This window comes from Colletes gigas, unplaced genomic scaffold, assembly GCF_013123115.1.
Source record: "Colletes gigas isolate AHSC1104 unplaced genomic scaffold, ASM1312311v1 Colletes_gigas_Sc00012, whole genome shotgun sequence".
Classification (NCBI taxonomy): Eukaryota; Metazoa; Arthropoda; class Insecta; order Hymenoptera; family Colletidae; genus Colletes; species Colletes gigas.
In genome coordinates this window covers 1450948-1467342 of record NW_025106641.1, presented here as the reverse complement: position 1 = coordinate 1467342, position 16395 = coordinate 1450948, and the positions used below count along the sequence as shown (strand labels likewise).

The following is a 16395-nucleotide window of genomic DNA, read 5'->3' as shown; positions in this document are numbered from 1 at the left end:
ATCGGTGCCGGCCTTTGTCGTCGCCGGTAGATTGTTTTCACGGACGCCGCGAGAAGGTATCGCCGCGCTTTAGCTCCGGGCTCCGGCTTCGCGTTTGAGTCACGTCGGTTTTTATCGCCGCGGAATGAATCAGCGTGCACACGCAGCGAACGAGCAAAGTACCCGGTAGCCGTGCAGGGAACACCGTCGCATTATTTTTACGGCACCAAAACGTCGGTCGGAATTACCATAATCTCCCTCCAGGATTCGGACGAGTTCCATCCTCGGCTTCCTTGCTCTTTACCTTTTCCTCTTGCCCTGGATCTGGTCCTCCTTGTCGCGTTTTCCCTCTCCGTTTCTTTCCTCGCCTTTCTCCGGGCCCCCCTTCGTTCCGCTCCGCTCACCGCTCTCCTCTCTCCTCTCTCCTCTTCGCTCTCCTCTCCGCTCACGCTCCCTTTCCGTCGATGATCGCGCGTCGCGTCGCGTCGCGTCCAGAAGAAGCGAGGCGGATACGGATAGATGGATGGCGAGATTAAGAGAAAAGGACGCAGACAGAGGTGGAAGGACGAGCCGGAGGGAGACGCGAGTCGACACCTTCCGAGAAGGGAGTCGCGCGCTCGGAGGAACGTAAAATCGCTGTGTCGCATCTCCCGCTCTGAGCGTAATTCGTAGAAAGATAAGGAGAGGATCGCGTCTTGCGAGAATCGGCTACGTACGCGTCGACCCAAGGATCCGCGATACGATTCTTAAAACGAACGCGATTCCCAACTTGTACGTCTCTATCTCTCCCAACGGGCACTGTGCTAGCGTCGAATAGACGGTGCAACGTTCCTCTTAACCCTTTGCACTCCAAATTATATTTCAATTGTAAGCAACCTTTAGGTTTCTAACGAATGAACGCGGTTATACAGGGTGTAAACGATAACTTTGGCAAAAATCATAGGGTATGTAGACGCCCCATAGGAAAGTATTTCAAGCATGGGAAATGCACCAGTAAAAAATTACGGCGATTTTTAACTTCGGTCTTTAGCGCCTGATGGATAGAAAACCCATCGTACTGGAAGCTGTTTCTTTTGAGGTGGGTCAGTCGTGTAGGTGACAAAGATGACAAACGTTGAAAGTTTTACGACGAACAACGTAAACATTTAATGAAATCATGGTCAAGAAACAATAAACTAAAAAAAGTTTGCCTACCCATCAGGCGCGAAAGACCAAAATTAAAGATCGCCGTAATTCTTTACTGGTGCATTTCCGGACACGGGTTCACATGCTCAAAATACTTGCTTATGGGACCTCTACTTACCCTATGATTTTTGCCAAAGTTATCGTTTACACCCTGTATTATGTGAGAGTGTTTGTGTGACTATGTGTGTGTGTTTCGCGTGAAGTATGTATTTAGAAGTTGTTCATTTTATTAGTTAATCTTTTGTTAATAATTTAGTTAGTTACGTTCGAGCCAGCTTTCTGTACAAACCATTGAAATTAGATATTAAAGGGAAAATATCTTACACAATTTTGTTTTATTTGTAATTTACATTAACTAAAAAATAGAGCAATTTAAACAAATAAAGTCAATTGAATATCTGTTTTATTTACAGTATTGCTGTATTTTGTAATTTTCAAGTGTATGTCTTTGGTTTGGATTTGAAAAAAGGTCGAATGAAGAAAAACAAATATTGTCATCCCTTAAATCGTTAGATCAAACAAATATTGTTTTTCAAAACAGTCAGACATGAGCGTCGAAGGGTTAACCCTTTGCACTCCGAATTATATTTCAATTTTGTTACCAGCAGCTTTTAAGTGTTTTATTTGAAATTTACCTGTTAGAATATCTGTATTATTTACACTGTTGTTGTATTTTGTAATTTTCAAGCGTACGGATATCTCTTTGGTATTTGCACTTGGAAAAAATGTCGAGTGGGACTCGACGAAGGTGCTCCTGAGATAAAAATTTAGGAGTGCAAAGGGTTAAGAATCGTTAGAGTAAACCGGTCGAAGTCGCGTTTGATTCGTGTCGCGAGAGCGCACGCGCCGCGACGAAACGGAAGCGGCTGGACGTAAAGGGAGAGAGAGAGAGAGAGGGAAACGATGGAGCGACGAACGAATGTTTTTCGTGAAGATTTAGAGGCGCGGGCAGAGGGCAAGCACCGTCGAGTTCCTGGTATCGAGGGACACGGAGGCCGCGACCGTAGAGTTATTCGAGAGGGCCTCGAGACAGGCGTCACCGACCGAAAAAAACTCATTCCCTCTCGCGGCAAAACGAGTGGAAAGCAAAAAGCAGAAAGCCGCGCCGCTCCGACAGCGCGGAGGTACGCCGCGGCTCCCTCGTAAAAATATTATTTACGTCGCACCGCGCCGAACTCTCCAACACCGTCCGGCTCTCGCTTCCAACCGCTTTCCTTCGAGCTCCTTTATCGCCCCGCCTGCCCGACAATCGCTAAAAATCTACCCCGTTATGTTCGCGGAATAGCCGATCGGACGGAAACCGCCGCGAAACGCGCTCCCGCGGTTTATCGTTCGCCGTAAAACGCCACAACCGCGATCCATACGTGTCCCGCTACCCGAAAATTAGATCGACCGGCGATTTTTTTTATTAGATCTCGTCTCGTACCGGTTCTATAATTGTTACTCTTCGATTTCTAATTCGATCGCATCGAGATCCACGTTGGCGAGGATGATATGCTCGTGTGATCTCGAATTCTCCGATAATCGCCGTGCTTAAGGTTACGGGAAACATTACTAATCGCGTGGTAGGTAGTTTACGGCGATCTTAAGGAAACGCTCGGCGGGGGAATAAAATTTGTCGGGATAAATAAACCGGAGAGACTGCGTTTACCATATCATCGTTTGTAATAAATAAGTGGAACGCATTTCCATACCGATTTTAAATCGAGTTCCGTCGCAACGAGCTCGTAGTAATTAAATCGGTGCAATATGCAATCGGCGGGAAAAAGATTCGTTTGCATTGAATACGACAGCGTCGCATGATCGTAATAATACTAATAATTATAACCGTAATTTATTAACTGAGCAGAGACCCATTTCGATACGCAAGATAGTGTTTGTCAGTGGTGGCCAAACTGTGTCACGATAGGAGCCCCATATTGCTTATCGCATCCTCCGTTACGAGCATATTAACCCATCCGCCGCCATGACAGTTTCCTTTATTTTTCTCTCTTTCTATACATAGAGAAATATTGCCGGAAAGAAGATAATATAACATAGTTTCGAACAAACTAAAAACGAAGTAAACGTTAGTAAATATACGAGGTTCATTGGCATCGACAAATATAGTTTTATTAATATTTCGGTTCGCCGCGTTCTATCTGATTTCCCCCGGTTGCTTATAAGTTTCGGTGCACGATCGAACTTCGACCTGCTGCTATTATTAACAGCGGTATTAACATCGGGAGATGACCGTTCGAATACAAAGAAGCACGATATAAAATAAACACAGATCGGTTGTGAAATTTGAATACACTTATGGTACTTGTCGCGGTAGTTGACCTCATTAAGTTAATCGTATACATGCTCCGTGGTTTAGCGTCCTACGTAAATTAGATACGAATGACATTAATGATCCAGAAAAAAAGGAATATAAAAGAAATCGTAGCAGCTTGCAGATACAATAACGCGGTTAATCATCGAAGGTAAATAAATAAGCTCGGGGGAAAAAAATCGATGTTACGAATTTCCACGTCGACCAATAAACAACAAACAATTAGATCAAGAGAAATTTGTTTATGCTTCGATAGTGCAATGGCTACGATTCCGATTCTCGTTTGTATAAGTAACACGTTATAACCGTTTAATCCGTTGATCGCAGATTTCATGCATTCGTAACGTGCACTAATATGGAAAACGTATGCAGAACTCGTACGGAATATGTTTCATAAAATAATATAGTAATAATATTCCACTTTGCATGAACGCATAAATTTTTTACACGATTAGCATATGTTTTCTCGCGCTTGCATACGCCGTAACTGCGTAAAATCAGCAACCTGGTGATCGCGATTGTTACAGAACCGTAGCTCCGAATTTGTTTCGCGTCAACGCGAAGAGAACGCGTGAAAAATAATTTTGGCCAAGAGTGAAACACGCGTAACGGATAAACGTGCAATTTCCCGTTCCGTTATCCGTTCTTTTTTCCTGGCTTCCGGCCGACTGTTTAGCAGGATTTTCGCGCGCGAGCGCGTCATTGCCAATTCCTCGTTTCCCATCGCGCAGATCGGTGCACCTATTAATAACCGAGCTCCGCGAATCGCTCGACGAACCGTAATGACGTTGGCGAGGACCTCGTTTATTCGCAGCGAGGAAGGTTAACGAATCTCTTTAACGCTCGCGCCCTTGGCGAATTGCCACGCGGAATTTCAAGTACGAGCATCGGAAATCGCGCGATTCGTTCTCGCTTCTGACGCGTCGAAATTCCCATTCCCGTACCCGATGTCTCCTTCGATCGTGCCCGTCCCCGGAAAATTCTAATTCCAAACGACGCGTCGAAACGACGGCTCGAAGGATCTCGAGCACTAACAGATTGCAATCCCCATCCGTGAGATATAAAATTTCATTCACGCAACGCGGACGGTGTCGAGCGTACATACGTATTCGCAACGGACTATTGTTAAAGCGCTGCGCTTTGCGTCGTAGATCGTATCGCGCGCAAGCCCGGCCGAGAAACGACCTATCACGATCGAGGCATTTTCAAAGATCATGGCGAAGCTTAAAACGATCGCAACGTGATCGAGGGAAATTTCATTTCAATTATTCGTAATCGAAGAAAAAGTCGACGTGGAATGGAACGTTTTGTTCTACGCTCGATAAACGGTCGTTCGAAATTTGCATAACAATTGGTATACATTGAGGGACGGGGGCGAAGTGTAGATGTATCAATCTAGTATATCTTATCACTTATATATACACCTATTTATCTCTTATCTTCCTGTTGGACTAATAAATAATACATCATTATCGCTATTGTTTCTTATGAATGAGGGGTTCTTGAAGGAAAATACAAGTATAATGTATAGAATAAAGTATATTGAACGAAAACTTGGAAAGGAAAAGAGTGAGAGTTAGATTAGAGATCGCTTTTCTTGTATCCGTATAGAATAATAATAAATAATTAAAGAAACATCCACTTTCTCGCCATAGGTGTTAGTTCAGATTAGATATACAGATTGTGGGATCCGTGTGCGCTGGATTGAAGTTCCTTTAGGCTCGAAAGGAAGAAAGTTCCTGATTCGTCTGAAATGCCTTGTGTAAACGCTTTCCTTCCATTCGCCAAATTCTGCGATCTCGAGTTATCCTAAAATAGACACATAATTAGTTTCCTAGACTCCATTGTATCGGTTCCAATATATTAATACTCGATACAAAGAACAGATAAAATAACCAACGCGAGAAACATCAAGTTGCAAAAGTTTCGAGATTCGAGAAATTCGTTAAAAATGTTTGTACGAAGTCCACAATGCTTCCGACGCGTGATCGCGAGCACGATCGTAATGGTCGGCGAAATTTAACGACGAATCGAACAAGACGCCAAGGTCCCGAACTTTATTCGAGGTTGAGACAATATTATTTGGTCGAAGAAAAATGATAATATTTCGCTGTGTATAAGGATATCGGTCCGAGCAGTGTAAAACTCTATCGAACGGCTTCGTGAAATCAGTATAGATAGCATCGATGCAACGTCCTTGATCCAAAGAGTCGGACACGTAATTACAAAAGAACGTATGATTTTAAGGCTACCTGTAACAAAGCCGCGTATCACCTACGATAGAACGGAAAAGAATACGCGAGTTCCTACGACGCAGTTTACAACTGTATTTATCATACGTTTTATTAACATTATTTCCAAACGTGATTGTACCCGCGAAATCGATGATATCTTTTCCGGAATATTTCCGCGGTACGATCGAAAATAATTTGGCGAGAAAAAGGGTTGACGTTCGCGGTATTGGGGAAAGATATCGAGGAAAGGCGACGGCGGTGGGAGAAACGACGCGAGGTGAAGCGAGACGAGATCGTTCGCTCCGGAGGTTCGTTTGTCGTTGACCTCGTACCGACGGCCCTGACGTGAGTCAGAGTCTGCGAGTCGAGAGCGGAGAGCCCGAGAGCCGAGAGAGCCGAGAACCGAGAACCGAGTGTCGCGAGCAACGGGAAGACGGGTCAAACGATGTCAACTCCGATATTTAACGACATACGTGGACGCACCGACTCGTGGCCCGCGACGGAGGAGAGCTCGAGCGAATCCAATCGTCCGATCGTTGTCCCGCGGCGATGCTAGATTTCGAAAGAGTCGCGACGGTTTAGAGGAACACGGGTGGATCGGGTACACATGGTTTGCCAACCAGATCGCGGGTCTCTGACCCGCTCGCTGCGTAACCGATGCTGCGACCCCGTTGAAAGCTCCGATCCGCGCCGCGCGACCGACTCTCTTTCCGTTTACCGTTCCTCTACGCGGACGAACAGCCTCGCGAATATTTTGTCCCGAAGGGCGAACCTTCGACACGCCGCGCGGGATTATCGACCGGTGGAAGAAAACATATTTGACCGGTTCGCGAGACGGGACGGTATGGTCAAGGTCGGTGAAACTCGTTCGTGTAACGCGAAATCCTTGGTACTTGGTTGGCTGGCGTTGATGGGAGCCGCGGGTCCGCAGGGGACAGCGCGGAACGAGCCAGCGCGCTGGAACGCGAAAACCCGCGGAAGAAAAGAAGAAACGAACCGAAACGTATGACTAAGAATCGTGTTTCCCGCTGGGAAAAACCTGCGGGAATTGTATGCTAATGTCGACGATTCCGTTCCTAGTTGGACCCGTACCGGACCCCTAACGAGCGTTTCAAAGTCATTGTCGCCCGTGTATCGTGTCCATACTCGTTCAACGATTCCGCGAGATCGCGAGGCGACAGACCGAGAGAGAGAGGTTAGGAGCGGTTCCAGGTTCTGATCCTCTGAAAATAACGAAACGCAGACGTCTCCTTGTAATACTTTTGCCAATATACGATTAAATACGAAAAGGATCGAAGAAAATATACCTGTAAAGTCATAAAAAAGTCAACCATCGATGCAGCTGTCAGCTTTCACGATTGGAGAATAACCTGAGACACCCCAATCGATATTAGGTCGTTAGCTTTGTCCTCTATACATTTATGGTACGTAAATGAACCAATTATTACCCTACCATATTTCCTCGAATAATACCAACGACACAATTTCCTAGGTTTTAAAGGGAGAGTAAAGTTCAGGTTACCTGACAGTTCCCGCCAAATATATCTGCTACATTACGCGGGAAAAATAGTTGTGCGCAATCGGTGACTAGAAATTGGCCGTTCCGCGCAGAGCTCCTTCGACGCAGATCTCGCGAGGGCCAATAATTTTCTCCGCCAAAGGACGCGCCGCTCGTCGGTCACGACCTAGACGATTTTTTCGGCAGACACGGGTGGTACGCGGGAGCGCGGACGAGAGTTCGTTGGTCTCGTTTTGTCGGGAGGTTAGCCGCGCAGCACGGCGATACTCCCACGTTCCGGGCGTTCAGTCGTTCAACTCCGCGGGACAAGCGCGAATCCGTTCGCGTTCCACGTTCCGTAGTAATCCAAGATTCACGTCGGCCATGTCGTTGGTCCGTGCCCTCGCGCCGATACGATCCCGATCTAAAAGCATAGACGGTCGATCGGTCAGTTGGTCGAGCGAGCGAACGATCGAGAGGGCGGACAGGAAAGCGAACAGCCACGCGGTCGATGAGCCAACCAGTCGGCCAACCAGCCAGCCAGCCAGCCGGCTATATAGCGATACGGCCAGCTAGCCAGCCGAGCCTCGTTTTCAGCCAGGCATCGAGGCTGCCCCCTGAACCGGATCGCGGCATTAACCTCCGCCAGCGTTGTATATCGCCGCGCGTCCCTGCCTCTCTGCCTTCCGCACCACTACCACTATCAACCGTCGACCCTACCATTACCACCGTGACCACCACCCTCTCCTGCGCGTCTCCCGTTTCTCCCGCCTCTTCCTCTCCTACGCCCTCTCCTTCCCTCCTTCTCCTCCGCCGCATCTTCAACCACCTTCTCGTCGATGATTCTTCCCATCTGCTCGCCGCGCAACATCCTAACTCTTCTTGACAATTTCCCACAGTCCGCCGCGCGGCTTATCCGTACCCCCCGGCCGCGCAAAAACGTCATATCCTCGAGCGCGATTATTCGCGGGGAGTTAGCGCCTCGCGAAAACGAAAACGAAACCGACCACCAAAGTCCAAACCTTTTTTCCCATCGTACGCAACGAGACTATGATCGAACGAACACGCTCCTCCGGACTCGGCCCTGAAACCGCCTCGAGACAATGTTGCGTACGCGTTCGACTCAGCACGCACGGTTGCCGGGATCCGACGAACGCCTGGGAACGATTCTTGCAAAGGTCGAGCCGTTTAGTCGCGTCTGTTCGACGAATCGATATATTCAAGGACTCCCCGTCGAATCGTTCACGCTCCCGCGAGAAGCTAGCGCCCGCGCGGATAACGCGTCCATCGATGATAAGGATGATGAAGGAGAAACGAAACGATCGAAGGAAAAGTAGATGCACGCGAAACGACGTGACGCGGAGTAGCTAGGCTTCGACGAGGGGTCGTGAGGCACGGAGGGGCCTCGGTGCCGGGACGAGGTGCGGCGAGACGTCGTGAGACGAGACGAGACGAGACGAGCCCGGTCGGGTCGGGACGGGACGGGACGAAGCAAACCGAGGTGAGGCCCGCTGCGGGCAGATACGAGCGGGACGCGGTGAGGCTGCGGGGGAACGAGACGAACGTAGGTACATACGGCGAAACGAGGCAGGACGAAGCGGGCAGACGCGAGGTTAGGCGAAGAGCACGGAGGGGCACGGGGGGCCGTTGAAACAGCTTGGAGCGGGGGGCGGAGAGAGGCGAAGCGTAGTCGGGCAAGGGAGCGAGGGAAGCTGCCGATGAGAGTGAGTGGAGCGATCCGCGATTATTCTATCATCCGTACGTATTAGGGTGCGTTTACGTACACCGAACGCCGAACGCCGAATTTACTATTATTGCGCGCGTTCGTTTTGCGTTCGGCAATGTTCCTAGCTACGTCAGCCAGAGGGCACTGGAGCAAACCAGAAAAGTTAATGGGAATGCTTGATAGGTTAGGTCGTCTCACCGAATCGGTAATGGCCGAACACGTTCACGCGTTTCTGCATTTTAGAACCAGTAGGTTCTTAACCTGCGATCCCGCGGACCATTTATTTATTCGTGGATAAAAATATATCAGCTTCAGCTTCGAGGTTACGATAGCTACTGAGGCTGAAATAAATCTTTTCGATTCAATGTCCCGAACTCGCCACTGTACGTACCTTGTACGGCTGAAATTACAAGCTTTATACGAGTGAAAGAGAATAGCAGTGTAGTAATAAACGATCTCGTAGAGGTTATATGTAGTAATTAGGGAAAACGAAGACGGATTCGTGCAGGAGCAGCATATAAGCAATTAAAGACGTACCTTGCAATACCTACTGTGAGTATCAATCTCTGTCATCGAAGAGGTCGTGGCGCAGATGGTGTAAGCCGGTATTTTCCAAAGCGGAGGGGGACGCGACAGAAAATGTTGAATACAGAAATACGTGGATAATTTAAACGTTTCATTTTATAATAATATTTAAGAGAACGTTTGCTATAAAAGTTACTGTTTGTTTCTGAAATAACTTGTAGCTGTTTCCATATTTCTGCCGCTGCTGGGGGGGAATTCGTCGCGCGTCGCTGCTTTATTTCATACTTCCTTTTAAATTTCTCCTGTTCCATTATACCGTTTGCTACGAAGTTAATTACGTCTCTGGAAATATTCTGTGACTTGAACCGAGTAGTTTTTTTCCGAAAGTAGCTAATAAAAATAAATGTACTATCGCGGCAAGAGAGCATTAATTCTGTATTCGTCGTGTTCCGTGCTTTTATGTTTCCAGCGTCTGTATAAACGGCCACTGCAATTGCAAATGGAGGCAATTAAAAAACAAACAAACAAAGAGTGTTTGGTTAAACGGGACTCTCGGGTTGAAGCACACAAACTGCTCGCTTATGCAATCTCCCTCACGATCGCTTTGATGATACCGATGTTGATCCTAGTAGTGCGTATATATTGCAAGGTATGTAACTTTAATTGCTTATATCTTTAAAATTACCAAGTTATTACACCTATTATTTGATATGTTGCAACAGGTACCCACAATCTATCATCACGCAAAAGTAGGTTAAACGTCTTAGGTAGACGGATCGAGTGCTTTTTCACGTCGAGGAACATCTGCTATCCGACTCGAGATTTTATTTATTTATTTATGCAACGAGCGAGCATTTCTGCTAAAAGGATAAACAATTACGGCTGAGAATACAAGGTGCATTAACACATGTTGTAAAGTTCCGGTTCTTGACTCCTATTCCGTGATCTTCTGAACTCGGTTAACAATGTTGCAGGAAGAGTTCTCTTGGGCGTTAATTCCCACTGTAATTAGACGGTATAAAAACATAATGAGAATCCTTGGATATTCTTAGAGTTAGTAAAAGTCCGAACGACTGCTGTTTTTTAAATATTATTTTATTTTTTTTACAGTCAGTCCGTTAAACGCACCCGAGGTTAGGGTCAGCGAGGGTGAGACGCGTCGCGCGGTGGTCGACGAGGTGTCGCGGAGCTCTCGCGCGGTGGAGCATCCCAGAGACGAGCGGACGGGTTGCACCGTACATTGCCAAGTCGATCGTGAAGCGTGATATTGCTCCGCGCCGAGAATCGCGTCGTGTTCCACTCCCCGGGGAAACTGTTGTCCCCGGCGACGCCTCCGGGACGCGCAACGGTGACAATATTCGGCGCCTGGACGGACGATCGGCGGAGCGGTCCGTACGATCCGGGGGTTCGAACTCCGCGCGTGTTCGAGGCGGATCCGGTCGCCGCGGGCACCGATCGCGACCGACCACCACCGCCCGGACAATATTTTCCCAGGATCTCGCACTCCGTGCGAAGTATAGCGAAGCGGCGGGAACACGCTCCACTGGGCCAGACCAGACACACCTGGGGTCGCCGGAAAAACTCCCGGCGCGTAAAACCTGACCGTAACACCGTGGCGGATCTATCCGAGAGACAACGATTCGTCTAACCCAGACCGTGGCGGATCTAGCCGCCAGACAACGATTCCTCTATCCCACTACCCAGCCAGACACTGGCTCGTACCGTGGCGGATCTGGCCGACAGACAACGGGCTCGTTTCTTGTCCCTCGAACGGAAATCCCGCGGCAATTTTCTAGGCAAATGTAAACTAGAAGACATCTTTGCATGCGATAGTCAAGAATTGGGTCATTCGAATACCCTTGTGGTAGGAAAATCGAAAAAGGCTCTGCTTTAGTCGGTCGAGAGCTTGCGAGAGAGTCGAGAGCGTAGCCCTCTGGTGGCGAGTACGATAACAGGTGACGCCACACCTTCCTCGACGATAATTTTAGACCCCTGTTTGTTACAATTTTCTAGCTCGAGCTGGAAAAACGGTTTGACCGACAATATGGGATCGACAGCCGCGAAACGGGGGTAACCGGCAGGATGTTTGTCCGCGAGCGCAACGCGAAACTGGTCGGTGCAAGTTTTTCTGCGTGGATACGAATCGACGGCGATAGGTCGCGACTCGGCCGAGAGACGACGAAGTTCGGGCGAACGTTGCCAATGGCCTTGCCCTCGAGCGCGAGCAAGGCCAAAGTTCACGAGCGGTCTCTCCTCTTTGCGCGGTGGTCCGCGACGGTCTGCAACAGCTCTTAACCGCGTTGCGCCGTCCCCGTTCCTCTTTTCCTCGAAAAGACTCGCCAAGCCGGAACGTCCTCCAGGTACCATCGAAAACACTAGACCAAAACTCAACCATCAATTACTTATTTTTAATATGTAATTTCAATTTTTAGAACAATCTATGGATGAATTAGCGTCGGCTCGTTGCGGACAATCTCGCGGTTGCGAAAATTTTCCATGACCCAACGCAACGTGTGTCCAATGGAATCTATGCAACCGCTTCTTGAATATTCATTCGAAGTTCGCCGGAGAGCGTGTGGGCGGTCCACCGTAAACTTTACTTTCGAACTCTTCGTTCGACCCGGGCAAACTTCGAACCGATTCGTCCACGAGTTCGAACGCGGGAGTAGGTCGGTGAAGGAGGAAGAGGTGGGGGAGGAGGAGGACGGAGAATCGTAATAGCGGCGAAGGTTCTAGGACAATTCGACAGATGCACGGCTGGGTGATTTCGACTCGCGGTTACCGAGGTTGCACCGGAGATCCGCTTCGGTGGGCCCGGTCGATTCGATTCTCTTGGAGCGATTCTCTTTCGATAGCCGGGCGAACGCGCGCGTCGCTTTGCTACGCACGCACATGCACCGATTATTTTCTAGTTTTGCCTCTTCCGGCGCTTTGCCGTGCCGACATTGCCCTGGGATTGCTCGTCTGGCCCGTTCGGCTCCGGGACTTTTCCTCCCTTCGACCGTCTGGCCGGTGCTGGTGCCCCGTCCTGCCACCCGATCGCCTCTTCCTCTCGGAGAATCTCGGAGATCCGATCTGTCTGCCGTCCTAACCGGCGATCGTGATCGCCAGGCTTGTAATTACATCGTAATTTATGCGTGTTACGGTGTACGGTCAGCTCGGTCTGTAGCCCTTCGACCGTCCTTCCTCCTGCCTCGCCATTCTCCTCCACCGACGCCGCTCTCTCCCTTCCATCCCCCCCTCCATCGCCATTCTCCCACACACACTTCTGCCGCGACCCAACGTCTCCCTCTATCCTTCCAACCTCGACGTCCAACGTTCTACGCCGCGGATCGTGTCGCGAAGGATAGAGAAACGCTCCTCCGATCGCGATCCCCTCGGATTTTTCGGATCATCGAAACCCATCTCGATCGATCTCTCCCATCCGTGATTTAAAAAACAAGAACGAAAGTTATCTTTCTAATCGGATGTTAACGAGCACGGTGTAAACTAAACTTTTTGTTAAACAATTTGTTCCAACTAGATTAGAAAGTACGGGGCATCGCGCGATTGAAAACAAGAGAAGTTTAAACGGTTCAAACGGAGCACCGTCTTTTAAGGGGTAACGCATATAATTGAATGGAACTAAATTAGACTACACGCGTATCTCGCAGTTACGACGGATTAAGTTCTCGGGCAGCTGTCGTGCAAAGAGAACCGTACTTTCTCGTTCGAAAGTCGCACGAAATCAAGAACATTTGACCCCCCCAAAGATGCAATTAAATACCGATACGTAAATACGTTTACGAGACGTGTTCGATTTCGCGATTGCAATTTTGATTTCCCGTCGAAACGAGTCACGATTATCCGTCGCTCGTACGAAATTCGTCTCGAGATAAAGCGTTTTATCCGTCACCGTTCAGGGGCGAGCTCCTCCTCCGTTCGTCGACCGACGGATTTCTACGGCGCAGTTCGACTTTCGTAGGAACGAGTTTTCCAGACGACGCGTCCGCTCGCGCGCGCGCGCGCGCGCTGCCCGGCTGATAAGATAAAAACGAAACCCGCGAAGGCTCGTCGCTGATTCACCGATCGCCGTTCGCGGTCGCAACTGCGTAATACCGGGTGGCTTCGAGACGGAAAGGGATCAATCTTATCGCCGAGAAGATCGATATCGGTCGATACACCGGCGACCTTGCCGCAACACCGTCTGCGAAATAAAAAATCAACCTTTCCCGTGATCGACCGTCCTTTGTGGGAATCCGATTATGACGTTTTACCTGAAAGAAACTAATCGCTGGAATTCGATTATCGTCGGTTATCTGACCAGCCGGCGAGTACAGATTTCACGGAGTAGACGCGGAAGGACAAACACGTTTAATAACAATGATTTTGTTGACGAGATTGAGACCCCGTTAGATACCGAGGACGATAACTAGGATTATGTTTCGTTTATTTAAACGTACGTTAACGCGATACACGGTGAGCAAACTACGCGATTCGCGGCTCTTGTTTAAAAGCAACCGACTCCGTTCGTTGCTAATTGTTGTTCGAATGAAATTTTGCCCGCGTCGTGGTCGCTGGTCGTAGGGATTTCGATGACCGGCTGCATCGGGGCTGGTTCGTCCCGTCGGGCCTGCTCGGGTTTCCTCGTGCGCGATCGTGCCCGAACGATCCTGCTCGGACGAATCGACGCGGGCCACCGTGCGAGTAACTCGAAACCACGGACGAGTTCTTCTTCTCTATTTTTTCTCGCCCGTAGCTCCTCCGCTCTTTCCTTTCCCTTTCTGTGCCCCCCTGGCCCCCGCGACGGGGAAAACGCGGCGGGTTCTCCGCTTTCTTTCCCTGCAACGTGGTGCAACGTCGCCGAAGATATCACCGTCGTCGTTATCGTTCCTCATCGTCGATGTCGCAACGTCGGAGACACATCGACGCGTCAACAATGTTCGTAATCGCGACGTATGTATCGTACAGTAGGTCAAACAACGATTCTAGTCTAATCAAAATACAAAAACATTAGTACCCCTGCAATCATAAAATTTGGGTTCCATAAAAATTTCAGGTAGTTTACGACTACCCGAGGGTCATAACCTAACGTACCTTCGTACTCGGAAATATTCGGGATCGGTCGTTAATTGTCGGGAAACGTAGATGTCTCCTTGTTCGCCTCGTAGTGTTTATTTGCCCATCCTACTGATTGTATCGCTGTGTAATCTTTAACGAGCCAGGAGGTGAAAGGTATATTTCGATATATTTCCCTCGACACCCAAGCTTTCGTTTCTCCTGACATATTTTAACTGTTTGATTTTGTCGAAACAGATGGAGATCGGTCAACGAAGTTACGAACACCGTCCAGTCGAAGACGAAATATTTTTACAAGCTTCCCAGAGACTAACGTATCTATGTTTCGTTCGTAAGTAAATGGTCAAACATAAAATCTCTGTCCCGACGTTGTAGAAACATGCGAATCCTAACCTCCTAACCTCTCCTGTTCGAGGTTTCGGGTCGAAGGAATTCGAACGGCAGGATCGGTCGAAAATCGTGCGACGCGCTAGCCGTTTTTCCGATGAAACGATCGTTCGTACGCGCGATCGAACGGGGGAAACGCAGCTGGCGATGCAGTCATGGTACACGCGGCATTGCGAGTACTAATGCTCCGAGGTCACCAGGAAGCCGCTATCTAAGGCACACGCGGTTGCGAGAGTCCGATATCGTTTGCGCTCTTTCTTTGTAGCGAACAGCTGGTCGGGCTGAGTCAGTGGTACGGCCTTGATTGCGCCGTAGCGGAAGATCGGTCTTGCTTTCGTTGCGACGCGGACGCGCGAGTCGCTCTATCGAGCCTCGCATGCCGCACGTGTACCGCTAGCTCGCGAGCGAGCGCGCGCGTGCACGCCAAAACGGACAACCCGGAACACCGTTTTAAGGCCGATTCGCAACCGCGTCAATACCACGCTGATACGACCGCTTGCATGTAAAACAAATATCGCCTTAACCGACAAACGGAGAGTTCCGAACGCCTCGAGCCTCGAAGCCTTACGATTCCATCCCATCAAAACTATTCTAATTTTTAGGTTGTAATTCGAGAGAACATCGAGGTCATCCTTGGTCGTTGGAATCTGCCGTGGCAATCAAAGCGTTAGCGCACGCATGATCGCCGCTAACTCATTAGTAACCCGAGACACCCTCGGGTCGCGTGTTGGAGACGTCGAAGCTCGCTCGAGGTGAGCAATTCCAGAAACTTGGTAGGATTTGCTGTTCTCCCGTCTAACGGTGAATTTATTCATTATTTATTCTTTACATCACCAGTTGTTTGCTACGCTTGCAAAGTATGTGTTTCTCTCCTAGTTGGGCGATCCGGTGTCAGGAGAAAAATAAATAAACGTATTGGAAATGGGTGAAGAAGCAGTACTCTTTTATACTTTAAAAGTGAAACTTTATGGAAGGACGTCTTGACTCTTGGCGTCCATTCAAAGGAAGAAAGAAAAATGTTTATTTCCCTGGTCCTCGACGACAAAACAGTCTCAGGCCTCTAGGTCTTCGTATGCAGACAATGGTTAGATTCAGTTTTCTAAATGATTATTTATTAATGATCCAACAAAACGTGTAATCGGATGCTTCGAATTTAGCGTTTCGTATGACTGGGTGCAATTAGGACGGAGGCTTTGAAACGCTTCGGTTTCGAGCGACGAATCGATAATTCGAGCGGCGCGTTCGAGCGCACGCGATAATCTTCTTGGAAGGTCTTATCTGCGGTTCGCGTGGATCGCGTTACGAACGTTCCGATAAGTAGCGAGAGACGCGAGAAACGATCGCGAGAGCCGTGCATGTGTTTTTCGCGCTATCGGCCATCCTGGTAGACGAGCACGGTTCGCTGGTAAAACCGCAACGCAATTAGCTCGATCGAACAACAGCGAGGGGGAGGAAGGGGAGGACCTCGTCGCGCAAAATGTTCGCGTCA

At 48.9% G+C, this 16395-nt stretch overlaps 1 long non-coding RNA gene across 1 annotated transcript; it reads left to right on the top strand.

Moving 5' to 3' along the window:
- The first annotated feature begins 13992 nt into the window (after positions 1 to 13992).
- LOC122399001 lies at positions 13993 to 15810 on the top strand. The gene is made up of 4 exons (XR_006259240.1): positions 13993 to 14396; positions 14500 to 14675; positions 14757 to 14850; positions 15509 to 15810. It is a non-coding gene; the product is annotated as an uncharacterized LOC122399001 (long non-coding RNA).
- The last annotated feature ends 585 nt before the right edge of the window (positions 15811 to 16395 follow it).